The sequence below is a fragment of the Phyllobates terribilis genome, unplaced genomic scaffold (genome assembly GCF_046119375.1).
Source record: "Phyllobates terribilis strain yellow unplaced genomic scaffold, ASM4611937v1 Scaffold_40__1_contigs__length_11209783, whole genome shotgun sequence".
Taxonomy (NCBI): domain Eukaryota; kingdom Metazoa; phylum Chordata; class Amphibia; order Anura; family Dendrobatidae; genus Phyllobates; species Phyllobates terribilis.
Window position 1 is genome coordinate 29,545 of NW_027362800.1, and position 13,570 is coordinate 43,114.

Consider the following 13,570-nt stretch of genomic DNA (forward strand, 5'->3'; position numbering starts at 1 on the left):
TGAAGGGGTTAAGTCTGCACCAAATCTGCAAGTCACAAATAAGCAACGTGTGAATGAGACTTCAGGATTCTCATTCACTTTGCTGGCATCTGGAAATCCTTCAGGTTTTGTGACAAATCTGCACTGAAAAAAAAAGCAGCATAAAGCATCGTGTGCACACAGCCTTACAGTAGGAGTGTCTATTTACCCATAACAACCAATCAGAAATCAGCTTTCATTTTACCAAAGCAGGTTGAGAAATGAAACCTGAGCTCTGGTTGGTTGCTATGGACAACAAAGACAATGTAATGAACAGTTTTGATAAATAATGATGCTCTGAGACTCCACATTATACATCAGGGGACAGCAGCTCCATGTCACCGATCTATCACTGCTGTCAGGAGATGGGATCAAGAACAATTGATAAGAATCTAGCAATATGGGTGATGTGCTCCGCATTACAGGAACCATATAGGAGAAGAGCTCAATATGGCGGATAACGCAGACATGGCACATCTGCTACAGCAGGTACACAAGGCAGACACAAGGATTTCTAATTGTACGGCGTACGGTGCTGAGAAGCAACTGCAATACTCATGAAATAAACCTAAAAAGAGACGGACAATCCTTTACAAGTATCACTAGGATTATTATTATTCTTTATTATTATGGCGCCATTTATTCCCTGTCGCTTTACATGTGAGAAGGTGTATACATAGTAAAGACAAGTACAATAATCATGAACAATACAAGTTAGCGACTGGTCCAGGAGGAGAGAGGACCCTACCCGCGAGGGCCACAGTCTACAAAGGGATGGGTGAGGATACAGTAGGTGAGGGTAGAGCCTGTCATGCAGCGATGTGGTGGAGCGGTGGTTACTGCAGGGTGTAGGCTTGTCGGAAGAGGTCGGTCTTCATGTTCCTTCTGAAGGTTTCCACAGTAGGCGAGAGTCTGATGTGATGAGGTAGAGCTTTCCAGAGTAGGGGGGATGCACTGGAGACATCTTGTATGCGATTGTGGGAAGAGGCAATAAGAGGGGAGTAGAGAAGGAGATTGCAACATTCTAACATTTGCACACATTTGGCAACTTTTTGGGACCGTTTTCTGCAGAAAGTCATTTAAGGGGTTGTCCACTACATGTCAACCCCTTCTGGAATGCTACAGTGCCCCAAATAAAGTAAAAACACTTCATATTTACCTCAGTGCCAACATCGTTGGAATGGCGCTATTCCAGGAGGTATGTGTTTTATTTTATTTGAGGCACTGCAGCACTTAAAGGTACTATGTCACCAAGGTTTTGAAACCTAATCTGAGATATAATATATATAGAGATATAGATATATAATATACAGAGATAAATGTTTCACTCATTGGGATGCTTGCTGTAGTTTTGATAAAATCACAGTTTTATCAGAAGGAGATTATCACTACTGCTGCCAGGTAGTTATCTATATTCATGAGCTCTGTATAACCCCACCCCCACCACTGATTGGGAGTTTTCTGACTATGCACAGGGTACACACACAGAAAGCTGCCAATCAGTGTTGTTAGCTGGGTTATACAGAGCTCAGCATTCAGAGAACTGGTAAATTTGTAGCAGAGAAAACTGTGATTTTGTCAAAATTATACCATGCAATCCAATGAATAGTACATGCTTAGTAGAAGGGTCTCTGCCCCTATATCATGCTGCTCTCATATAGGGTACCATAAAACTGCTGCCAGATTCCCTTTGAAAAGGTGTCAGCATTTTCCATGTCTTGTGGTAAATTTCGGCAGAACTGAACCTGGACATTACACAATGATAAGAACATTTGGTGACTTTATCCCTGGATTACATGTGGAGGTATAAAACATGCACAATAACGTTCCCTATAATTACTAGTTACATTTCTCTTTTTACCTGAGCCTCCCACGTCTTCTTTCTTCTGGCTATTGGCCTGGATTGATGGTGTCTTTCCTTCCTCTGAACAGTCCAGGCTGATTCTTCTGTTCTTCGGTAATTTTCTCTGGACAATGATGTCTTCATCTGCTTGTGCCATCTCTGGGGTGGGAGACATCTTCCGTCCTGAGTCTGGTTTCTTCCTCTTTTTTCCCTTCCTTTGGGGCTTTTTGATAGAAGGCTTCTCATCAGCCGATGAGCCCAAATGTCTTCTGTTCTTCAATCCTTCACTCTGGGCAATGAAGTCCTCATCCACTCGCTCCATCTCTGGGGTGGGAGACATCTTTCGTCTCGAGTCTTTTTTTTTACCCTTTCTTCCTCTCCATTTGGATTTTTTGATTGAAGACTCCTCATCAGCCGATGAGTCCAAGTGTCTTCTTTTTCTCTCTCTCTTCTTCCCTACAATCTCCTCTTTTTCCATATCATAGATTTGCTCACAGTCCGCAGACAACTTCTTCACTATCACCAGTCAACTCCAACTGTCACTTTCCTCAACTGTCAACTGAGCGCACAGGCACCTGGATGGAACTGGTCATGTGATCAGTAACTGACCAATAAGATTCCAAGGTATATGCTACAGTATAAGTATGGGAATCTATCAGTTTGATATAAGGGTTGTAATAAAATTAAATCTGTTTTTGTTCTACTGTTTTTAGTTAGTTGAAACTTTATCTTTTCCATTTCCATCACTTCAGTATTGTCTCACAGATAATTTTAGGATTTTAGGGCCCATTTTAACAATATGCTGTATTATTTATCCACATCGATGAACTACATACCTGACCATTGTACTTATTGAGAAACAGTTGAGATCTCTATATTATTTGTATCGAGTGGCTACAAACAAAGCAAACAAGATGAATTTCTCATCCACTGCTGTACTCAGCATAAGCAGCGGCTGAAATGACAAATGTTTGTTTTGATTGCTGTCTATGCAGAGCGCAGAAGTCTATGACAAACTCATTTTGACTTCAGTGCTATGTATAAGCAGTGACCAAGATGACAGAAAATGAGCAATAAATTATTGAAGGTAGCTCTACTCATGTGCAGTGCATATAAGCAGTGTTCATTCATTCTCTACTCATTTTCTGTTGTCCCAGTCTCTGTCTACGTAGAGGGAACCACTTGAGATGAGTTTGCCATAGGCTGTTGTGCTCTGCTTAGGCAGAGACTTATATGAGAAAGCTCACTTCATTATACTAAGCTTTGTAATTTCCATCTTTGCTTATGTAGACCAGCAGCCACTGGCAAACTCATCTCCCCTTCTGCGTTCTGCATAAATAGCGTTGGGTGGGCATTCGCTTTGCTACTCAACACGGTCTTCATTTATTACATAGAGCTGCTTTTATAGTTTTACATTTTTACTAACCCGAACTAGTGTTACAAGCAGGTGAAGAGACTGGTTTAGGATTAAGCTAATGGTTAGGGCTAGGAATAGGGCTAAGGTAATAACATTGTTCTATAAAAAATGTATTAAGAAAATAGAAAGCATACAAATAAAATAATGTATTGCGTTTTATATTTTTAAAATTCGAGAGATGACTTCAGCAAAAAACAGAAAAAAAATTAAGAAATGAAATTGCAAAGTATAATTACATCAGTATTCTCCTTAAATTACAATACACGTGCAATACTGGGCTTTTGGAAAGGACTCACGGAGTGCTATTGGTTCACGGGTTAGGGGGCATATACTTGTCTTGTCCTGGGTGCTCGCAACCCATGCTGTGACAGTGTGCTATCAGCAGAGTGCACAGCAACCAGAAAGTTTTTTAATTTACTTTTTTTTTCTGCATTTTTTCATCTGTAGCCTAAAAGACAACAGGTAAATATTAAATGCACTACAAACATCAGGCTTTTTTATTGTGTGATAGCTCACTGTAGGTGTGTTTTTGAACAAGCCCTAATGAGTATGAGTATGCATATGATGATATGGTGAGTATGTGTTATTGTTTTTTTTCATGTATATGGTATATTTGTATGTATATTGGGGGCTATTTGGCACTCACACTGTATATATGGAGGCTATGTGGGGTTCACACTGTATATATGGAGGCTATGTAGGGCTCACACTGTATAGATGGAGGCTATGTGGGGTTCACACTGTATATATGGAGGCTATGTGGGGTTCACACTGTATATATGGAGGCTATGTAGGGCTCACACTGTATAGATGGAGGCTATGTGGGGCTCACACTGTATATATGAAGGTTATGTGGGGCTCATACTGTATATAGGAGCCCATGTGGAGGCTCATACTGTATATAGGGGGCTATGTTGGGGCTCAATCTGTATATACAGAGGCTATGTGGGGCTCATGCTATATATAGGAAGCTATGTGAGGGCACATACTAGATTAGGAGGCTATGTGAGGGCTCATACTGAATGTAGGAGGTTATGTGGGGGTTCATACTGTATGTAAGAGGCTATGTGGGAGCTTATACTGTGTATAGGAGGCTATGTGAAGGCTCATCTTGTATATAAGAGGCTCCTTGGGGCTCACACTATATACAGGGAGGCTATGTGGGGGCTCCTGCTGTATATATAGAGGCTATGTGGTGCTCATACGGTATATAGGAGGCTATTTGGGGCTCATACTGTAAATAGGAGGCTATATATATGGGACACACTGTATATGCAGGCTATGTGGGGCTCACACTGTATATATGGAGGCTGTGTGGGGGTTCGTACTGTATATGGGAGGTTATGTGGGGGCTCATACTGAATGTGGGAGGCTATTTGGGGACTCAGACTGAATGTAGGATTCTATGTGGGGGTTCATACTGTATATAGGAGGCTATATGGGGGCTCATACTGTATATAGGAGGCTATGTGAGGGCTCATATTGTTTATAGAGAGGCTATGTGGGGCTCATACTATATATAGGGGGCTATGCTGGAGCTCATATTGTATATAGGAGATAACCGGGGCTCATACTATATAGGGTGGTCCAAAAGTAGGTGCACAGAAAGTGTAATAAGGTTATGAAGGGGGAGGTTTATCAAACATGGTATAAAGTGAAACTGCCTCAGTTGCCCTTAGCATCCAATCAGATTCCACTTTTCATTCCTCACAGACAAAGTTTATAGTCGAAAACCAAAAAGTGTCAGTGATTTGAAAAATTACATAAGAGATGCATTTCAAGAAATTAATACCCAAAGAGACTTGTGCAAAAAAAAATTGTCGAAGCGTAAGAGGCAGACTTCAAAGCTGTGCAAATTGTAATGGAAAACAGTTTGAGCACCTGCGTTGATAAAATTTAAGGGGTTTTGCATTATTGTTCAGAATAAAATTTAATTGTCAATGTTATGCTTGTGTTAGTAAATATAATTTTATATATAAATCAAAATAAATGTTATTATTTTCTGTCCACCTACTTTTGGACCACCCTGTATATAGGGAGCTGTGTGTGAGCTTTTACGGTATTGAGGTGTGCAGTAGCCCTCTTTTCCTTCTGCTCCAATATGACCACAGGTAATATTTATCCATTGTGATTAGTGATGAGCGAACGTGCTCGCCACTACTCGGTACTCACCGGAGCACCATGGTGCTCGACAAGCTCGGCGAGTATTTCCGGGTTGCTCGGGCGGGAACTCGGGTCCACTCCCTGCATGTTTGGCGCTCTTTAGAGAGCCAATGAACATGCAGGGATTGCCTGCCATGCACTGTAATGCCGTAGCCATGTTGGTTGTGGGCATTACAGTGATTGGCTGGCCGCACAGCGTCATCAGGTCTATATCAGACCTGGCGCCGCCATGCTCGTCACAGTCACTCCGGATCAGACAGTGTAGGGAGAGCGGCTGCTTTGTCAGGGAGAGATTTGATCGTGTATTAGGTAGTGTAGGGAGAAAAACCGTACATTACACATATCCAACTTAACAAACAGTCCTTCTGAGGACTAATCCATCTGCAGAGATATCAGGCAGGCAGGGTGTATAGGCAGGCAGTGTATATAGCAGACTGCAGTGCATATAGCACAAGAGGCTCCATTCCAGGTCTGTCGGCTGCTGCTGTTAAATATTTCTGGAAATAGGCCCAGGTCTCAGGGGCCAGGAATAATTTTTTTTGCATCTTAATCCTCATCATTTGCTTAAAAAGCAATCCAGAGAACACGGTTTTTCTGCACCATTTGCTTGTTGGCACTGCAGAATACAACCAGGTCCTTTCCATATTACAGCGCTAAAAATCCATCTATTTAAAACTGTGTTTTCTCCGTCACACGGATTACATATACGTTTTCAGAAAATACTGCCAATTCTGGCCTCCATTAAATTTTTTTTTCAGTGTGTCAGCAAAGTTTTTGACACTGGTTTGCTGTTCAAAACAGTTAACTACAGGCCAGGTATTTAAAACTATGTTTTCTCCGTCACACGGATCACATATACGTTTTCAGAAAATACTGCCATTTCTGGCCTCCAGTAAAAAAAAATTTCAGTGTGTCAGTGAAGCAATTGAAACCAGATTGCTGTTCAAAATAGTTACCTACAGGCCAGGTATTTAAAACTGTGTTTTCTCCGTCACACGGCTCACATATACGTTTTCAGAAAATACTGCCATTTCTGGCCTCCATTAAAAATTTTTTTCAGTGTGTCAGCAAAGTTTTTGGCACTGGTTTGCTGTTCAAAACAGTTACCTACAGGCCAGGTATTTAAAACTGTGTTTTCTCCATCACACAGATTACATATACGTTTTCAGAAAATACTGCCATTTCTGGCCTCCATTAAAAAAAATTTTCAGTATGTCAGGACAGTTTTTGACACTGGTTTGCTGTTCAAAACAGTTACCTACAGGCCTGGTATTAAAAAGTGTGTTTTGCTTCGGCCTGCCCTTGCCTTGGCTCCGGCCTGCCCTCGCTCTGGATCCGGCCTGATCTCGCAATGGCTCTGGCCTGCCCTTGCCTTGGCTCTGGCCTGCTCTTGCCCTGGCTCCAGCCTGCTCTCGCCTTGGCTCCGGCCTGCCCTCACTCTGGCTCCGGCCTGCCCTCTCCTTGGCTCCGGCCTGCTCTTGCTCTGGCTCTGGCATGCCTTCGCATTGGCTCCGGACTGCTCTTGCTCTGGTTCTGGCCTGCCTTGGCCGTGGCTCCAGCCTGCACTCGCTCTGGCTCCGGCCTGATATCACTTTGGCTCAGGCCTGCCCTCGTCCTGGCTCCGGCCTGCTCTTCCTCTGGCCTGCCCTCGCCTTGGCTCCAGCCTGCTCTCGCTCTGGCTCGGTCCTGCCCTCGCCCTGGCTCCGGCCTGGTCTCGCTCAGTCTCTGGGCTGCCCTTGCTCTGGCTCCGGTCTGCCCTTGCCCTGGCTCTGGCCTGCTCTCGCTCTGGCTATGGCCTGCTCTTGCTTCGGCTCTGACCTGCCCTTGCCTTTGCTCCGGCCTGCTCTAGCTCTGGTTCTGGCCCGCCCTCGTCTTGGCTCCGGCCTGCTCTTGATCTGGCTCTGGCCTGCCCTCGCCTTGGCTCCGGCCTTCTCTCGCTCTGGCTCTGGTCTGCCCTTGCCTTGGCTCTGGCCTACTCTCGCTTTGGCTCCGGCTTGCCATCGCTCTGGCTCAAGCCTGCACTTGCCCTGGCTCCGCCCTGCCCTTGCCTTGGCTTCAGCCTGCACTCGACCTGGCTCCGGCCCGCCCTCGCTCCGGCTTTGGCCTGTTCTCTCCTTGGCTACGGCCTGCTCTTGCACTGGCTCAGGCTTGCCCTCGTCCGGGCTCTGGCCTGCTCTCGCTCTGGCTCTGTCCTGCTCTCGCACTGGTTCCGGCCTGCTCTCGCCTAGGCTCCGGCCTGCTCTCGCCCTGGCTCCGGACTGCTCTCGCACTGGCTCCGGACTGCTCTCGCACTGGCTCCGGCCTGCTCTCGCACTGGCTCCGGCCTGCTCTCGCACTGACTCCGGCCTGCTATCTCTCTGTCTCCGGCCTGCCCTCGCTTTGGCTCATGCCTGCTCTCGCTCTGGCCTGCCCTAGCCTTGGCTCCGGCCTGCCCGCGGTCTGGAACTGGCCTGCCCTCGCCCTGGCTCCAGCCTGCTCTCGCTCTGGCCTGTCCTCTCCTTGGCTCCGGCCTGCTCTCGCCCTGGCTACGGCCTGCTATCTCTCTGGCTCCGGCCTGCCCTCGCCCTGCATCCGGCCTGCTCTCGCCTTGGCTCCGGCCTGCTCTCGCCTTAGCTCCGGCCTGCTCTCACCCTGGTTCCGGCCTGTTCTCGCCCTGGTTCCGGCCTGCTCTCGCCCTGGTTCCGGCCTGACCTTGCCTTGGCTCATGCTTGCTCTCGCTCTGGCCAGCACTCGACTTGGCTACAGTCTGCTCTCGCTCTGGCTCCGGACTGCCATAGCTCTGGCTCCGGCCTGCCCTCGTCTTAGCCCCGGCCTGCTCTCGCCCTGGCTCTGGCCCGCCCTCGCCCTGGCTCCGGCCTACTCTCTCTCTGGCTCTGGCCTGCCCTCGCCCTGGCTCCGGCATACTCTCACACTGGCTGTGGCCTGCTCTCGCTCTGGCCTCGCCCAGTCTCGGTCCTGATCTAGCCCTTGTTCCAGCCTGCCCTTGCCTTGGCTCCGGCCTGCTCTCGCTCTGGCCTGCCCTTGCCTTGGCTCTGGCCTACTCTCGCTCTGGTTCTGGCCTGCTCTCGCTCTGGCGTGCCCTCGCCTTGGCTCCGGCCTGCTCTCGCTCTGACTCTGGCCTGCCCTCGCCTTGGCTCCAGCCTGCTCTCGCCGTGGCTCCGGCCTGCTCTCGGTCTGGCTCTGGCCTGCCCTCGCCTTGGCTCCGGACTGCTCTCGCCTTGGCTCCGGCCTGCTCTCTCTCTGGCTCCGACCTGTCCTCGCCGTGGCTCCGCCTGCCCTTGCTCTGGCTCCCGCCAGCCCTCGCCTTGGCTACGGCCTGCTCTCGCCCTGGCTCCGGCCTCCTCTTGCTCTGGCCTGCCCTCGCCCTGGCTCCGGCCTGCTCTTGCTCTGGCTTGCTCTAGCTCTGGCTCTGGCCTGCCGTCGTCTTGACTCCGGCCTGTTCTCGCCCTTGTTCTGGCCTGCCCTTGCCTTGGCTCCGGCCTTCTCTCGCTCTGGCTCTGTCCGGCCCTTGCCTTGGCTCTGGCCTACTCTCGCTCTGGCTCTTGCCTGCCCTCGCCCTGGCTCCGGCCTGCTCTCGCTCTGGCGTGCCCTCGCCTTGGCTCCGGCCTGCTCTCACTCTGACTCTGGCCTGCCTTGCCCTGGTTCCGGCCAGCCCTCGCCTTGGCTCCGGCCTGCTCTCGCCCTGGCTCCGGCCTGGTCTTGCTCTGGCTCTGGCCTGCCCTCGCCCTGGATCCAGCCTGCTCTCGGTCTGTCACTGGCCTGCCCTCGCCTTGGCTCCGGCCTGCTCTCGTCTTGACTCCGGCCTGCTCTAGTTCTGACCAGTCCTCGCCCTGGCTCCGGCCTGCCCTTGCTGTGGCTCCCGCCAGCCCGCGCCCTGGCTCCGGCCTGCTCTTGCTCTAGCTTGCCCTGGCTCTGGCCTGCTCTTGCTCTGGCCTGCACTAGCTCTGGTTCTGGCCTGCCCTCGTCTTGACTCCGGCCTGTTCTCGCCCTTGTTCCGGCCTGCCCTTGCCTTGGCTCCGGCCTTCTCTCGCTCTGGCCGGCCCTTGCCTTGGCTCTGGCCTACTCTCGCTCTGGCTCCGGCCTGCCATCGCTCTGGCTCCGGCCTGCCCTCTCCTTAGCTCCAGCCTGCTCTCGCCCTGGCTCCGGCCTGCTCTCGCTTTGGATCTGGCCCGCCCTCGCCCTGGCTCCGGCCTGCTCTCTCTCTGGCTCATGCCTGCCCTCGCCCTGGCTCCGGCATACCCTCACTCTACCTGTGGCCTGGTCTCGCTTTGGCCTCGCCCTGTCTCGGGCCTGCTCTAGCCCTTGTTCCGGCCTGCCCTTGCCTTGGCTCCGGCCTTCTATCGCTCTGGCATGCCCTTGCCTTGGCTCTGTCCTACTCTCGCTCTGGTTCTGGCCTGCCTCGCCCTGCTTCCGGCCTGCCCATGCTCTGGCTCCGGCCAGCCATCGCCTTGACTCCGGCCTGGTCTCGCCCTGGCTCCGGCCTGGTCTCGCTCTGGCTCTGGCCTGCCCTCGCCCTGGCTCCGGCCTGCTCTTGCTCTGGCCTGCCCTAGTTCTGGCTCCGGCCTGCTCTTGCTCTCGCTCTGGCCTGCCCTCGCCCTGGCTCCGGACTGCTCTCGCTCTGGCCTGCCCTCGCCCTGGCTCCGGCCTGCTCTTGCTCTGGCCTGCCCTCGTCTTGATTCCGGCCTGTTCTCGCTCTTGTTCTGGCCTGCCTTTGCCTTGTCTCCGGCTTGCTCTCGCTCTGGCTCAGGCCTGCTTTCGCTCTGGCTCTGGCCTGCCCTTGCCTTGGCTCCGGACTGCTTTCTCTGTGGCTCTGGCCTGCTCTCTCTCTGGCTCTGGCCTGCACTCGCTTTGGCTCTGGCCTGTTCTCGCTCTTGTTCTGGCCTGCCTTCGCCTTGTCTCCGGCTTGCTCTCGCTCCGGCTCAGGCCTGCTTTCGCTCTGGCATGCCCTTGCCTTGGCTCTGTCCTACTCTCGCTCTGGTTCTGGCCTGCCTCGCCCTGCTTCCGGCCTGCCCTTGCTCTGGCTCCGGCCAGCCATCGCCTTGGCTCCGGCCTGGTCTCGCCCTGGCTCCGGCCTGGTCTCGCTCTGGCTCTGGCCTGCCCTCGTCCTGGCTCCGGCCTGCTCTTGCTCTGGCCTGACCTAGCTCTGGCTCCGGCCTGCTCTTGCTCTCGCTCTGGCCTGCCCTCGCCCTGGCTCCGGACTGCTCTCGCTCTGGCCTGCCCTCGCCCTGGCTCCGGCCTGCTCTTGCTCTGGCCTGCCCTCGTCTTGATTCCGGCCTGTTCTCGCTCTTGTTCTGGCCTGCCTTTGCCTTGTCTCCGGCTTGCTCTCGCTCTGGCTCAGGCCTGCTTTCGCTCTGGCTCTGGCCTGCCCTTGCCTTGGCTCCGGACTGCTTTCTCTGTGGCTCTGGCCTGCTCTCTCTCTGGCTCTGGCCTGCACTCGCTTTGGCTCTGGCCTGTTCTCGCTCTTGTTCTGGCCTGCCTTCGCCTTGTCTCCGGCTTGCTCTCGCTCCGGCTCAGGCCTGCTTTCGCTCTGGCCTGCCCTTGCCTTGGCTCCGGACTGCTTTCTCTCTGGCTCTGGCCTGCTCTCTCTCTGGCTCTGGCCTGCACTAGCTTTGCCTCTGGCCTGCTGTCGCCCTGGATATGGCCTGCTCTCGCTCTGGCCTGCCCTCGCTCTGGCTCCGGCCTGCTCTCTCTCTGGCCTGCCCTCGCCCTGGCTCTGGCCTACTCTCGCTTTGGCCTGCTCTCGCTCTGGCTCTGGCCTCGCCCTGTCTCCGGCCTGCTCTCGCCCTGGTTCCGGCCTGCCCTTGCCTTGGCTCTGGCCTTCTATCGCTCTGGCTCTGGCCTGCCCTTGCCTTGGCTCCGGCCTGCCCTTGCTCTGGCTCCGGCCTGCTCTTACCTTGGCTCAGGCCTGCTCTCGCCCTGGCTCCGGCCAGCTCTCTCTGTGGCTCTGGCCTGCCCATGCCTTGGCTCCGGCCTGCTCTTCCTCTGGCTCTGGACTGCCCTCGTCTTGACTCTAGCCTGATGTCGCTCTTGTTCTGGCCTGCCTTTGCCTTGGATCCAGCCTGCTCTCGCTATTGTTCTGGCTCTGGCCTCGCCCTGTCTCCGGCCTGCTCTCGTCCTGGTTCTGGCCTGCCCTTGCCTTGGCTCTGGCCTTCTATCACTCTGGCTCTGGCCTGCCCTTGAATTGGCTCTGGCCTACCATCGCCTTGGCTCCGGCCTTCTCTCGCCTTGGCTCCGGACTGCTCTCGCTCTGGCCTGCTTTCGCTTTGGCCTCGCCTTGGCTCCGGCCTGCTCTGGCTCTGGCCTGCCCTCGCCTTGGCTCCGACCTGCTCTCGCTCTGGCCTGCCCTCGCCTTGGCTCCGGCCTGCTCTCGCTCTGGCCTGCCCTTGCTCTGCCTCTGGCCTGCCCTCGCCTTGGCTCCGGCCAGCTCTCACCTTGGCTACGGCCTGCTCTCGCTCTAGTTCCGGACTGCCCTTGCCCTGGCTCCGGCCTGCCATCGCTCTGGCTCCGGCCTGCCCTCTCCTTAGCTCCAGCCTGCTCTCGCCCTGGCTCCGGCCTGCTCTCGCTTTGAATCTAGCCCGCCCTCGCCCTGGCTTCGGCCTGCTCTCTCTCTGGCTCATGCCTGCCCTCGCCCTGGCTCCGGCATACTCTCACTCTACCTGTGGCCTGGTCTCGATTTGGCCTCGCCCTGTCTCGGGCCTGCTCTAGCCCTTGTTCCGGCCTGACCTTGCCTTGGCTCCGGCCTTCTATCGCTCTGGCCTGCCCTTGCCTTGGCTCTGTCCTACTCTCGCTCTGGTTCTGGCCTGCTCTCGCTCTGGCCTGCACTCGCCCTGACTCCGGCCTGCCCTCGCCCTCACTCCGGCCTGCTCTGGATCTGTCTCTGGCCTGCCCATGCCTGGGCTCCGGCCTGCTCTCGCCATGGCCCTGGCGTGCTCTCGGTCTGGCTCTGGCCTGCCCTCGCCTTGGCTCCGGCCTGCTCTCGCCTTGGCTCCGGCCTGCCCTTGCTCTGGCTCCGGCCAGCCATCGCCTTGGCTCCGGCCTGCTCTCGCCCTGGCTCCGGCCTGCTCTTGCTCTGGTCTGCCCTCGCCCTGGCTCCGGCCTGCTCTTGCTCTGGCTCTAGCCTGCTCTTGCTCTGGCCTGCCCTCGTCTTGACTCCGGCCTGTTCTCGTCCTTGTTCCGGTCTGCCCTTGCCTTGGCTCCGGCCTTCTCTCGCTCTGGCCTGCCCTTCCCTTGGCTCTGGCCTACTCTCGCTCTGGCTCTTGCCTGCCCTCGCCCTGGCTCCGGCCTGCTCTGGCTCCGGCGTGCCCTCGCCTTGGCTCCGGCCTGCTCTCGCCCTGACTCCGGCCTGCATTCGCCTTGGCTCCGGCCTGCTCTCGGTCTGGCTCTGGCCTGCCCTCTCCTTGGCTCCAGCCTGCTCTCGCCTTGGCTCCGGCCTGCTCTCGCTCTGGTTCCGGCCTGCCCTTGCTCTGGCTCTGGCCTGACCTCGCCCTGGCTCCGGCCTGCTTTTGCTCTGGCCTGCCCTCATCTTGACGCCGGCCTGTTCTCGCTCTTGTTCTGGCCTGCCCTCGCCTTGGCTCCGGCCTGCTCTCGCCTTGGCTCCGGCCTGCCCTTGCTCTGGCTCTGGCCAGCCCTCGCCTTGGCTCCGGCCTGCTCTCGCCCTGGCTCCGGCCTGCTCTTGCTCTGGCCTGCCTTCGCCCTGGCTCAGGCCTGCTCTTGCTCTGGCTCTGGCCTGCCCTCGTCTTGACTCCGGCCTGTTCTCGCCCTTGTTCCGGTCTGCCCTTGCCTTGGCTCCGGCCTTCTCTCGCTCTGGCCTGCCCTTCCCTTGGCTCTGGCCTACTCTCGCTCTGGCTCTTGCCTGCCCTCGCCCTGGCTCCGGCCTGCTCTGGCTCCGGCGTGCCCTCGCCTTGGCTCCGGCCTGCTCTCGCCCTGACTCCGGCCTGCTCTGGATCTGGCTCTGGCCTGCCTTCGCCTTGGCTCCGGCCTGCTCTCGGTCTGGCTCTGGCCTGCCCTCTCCTTGGCTCCAGCCTGCTCTCGCCTTGGCTCCGGCCTGCTCTCGCTCTGGTTCCGGCCTGCCCTTGCTCTGGCCTGACCTCGCCCTGGCTCCGGCCTGCTTTTGCTCTGGCTCTGGCCTG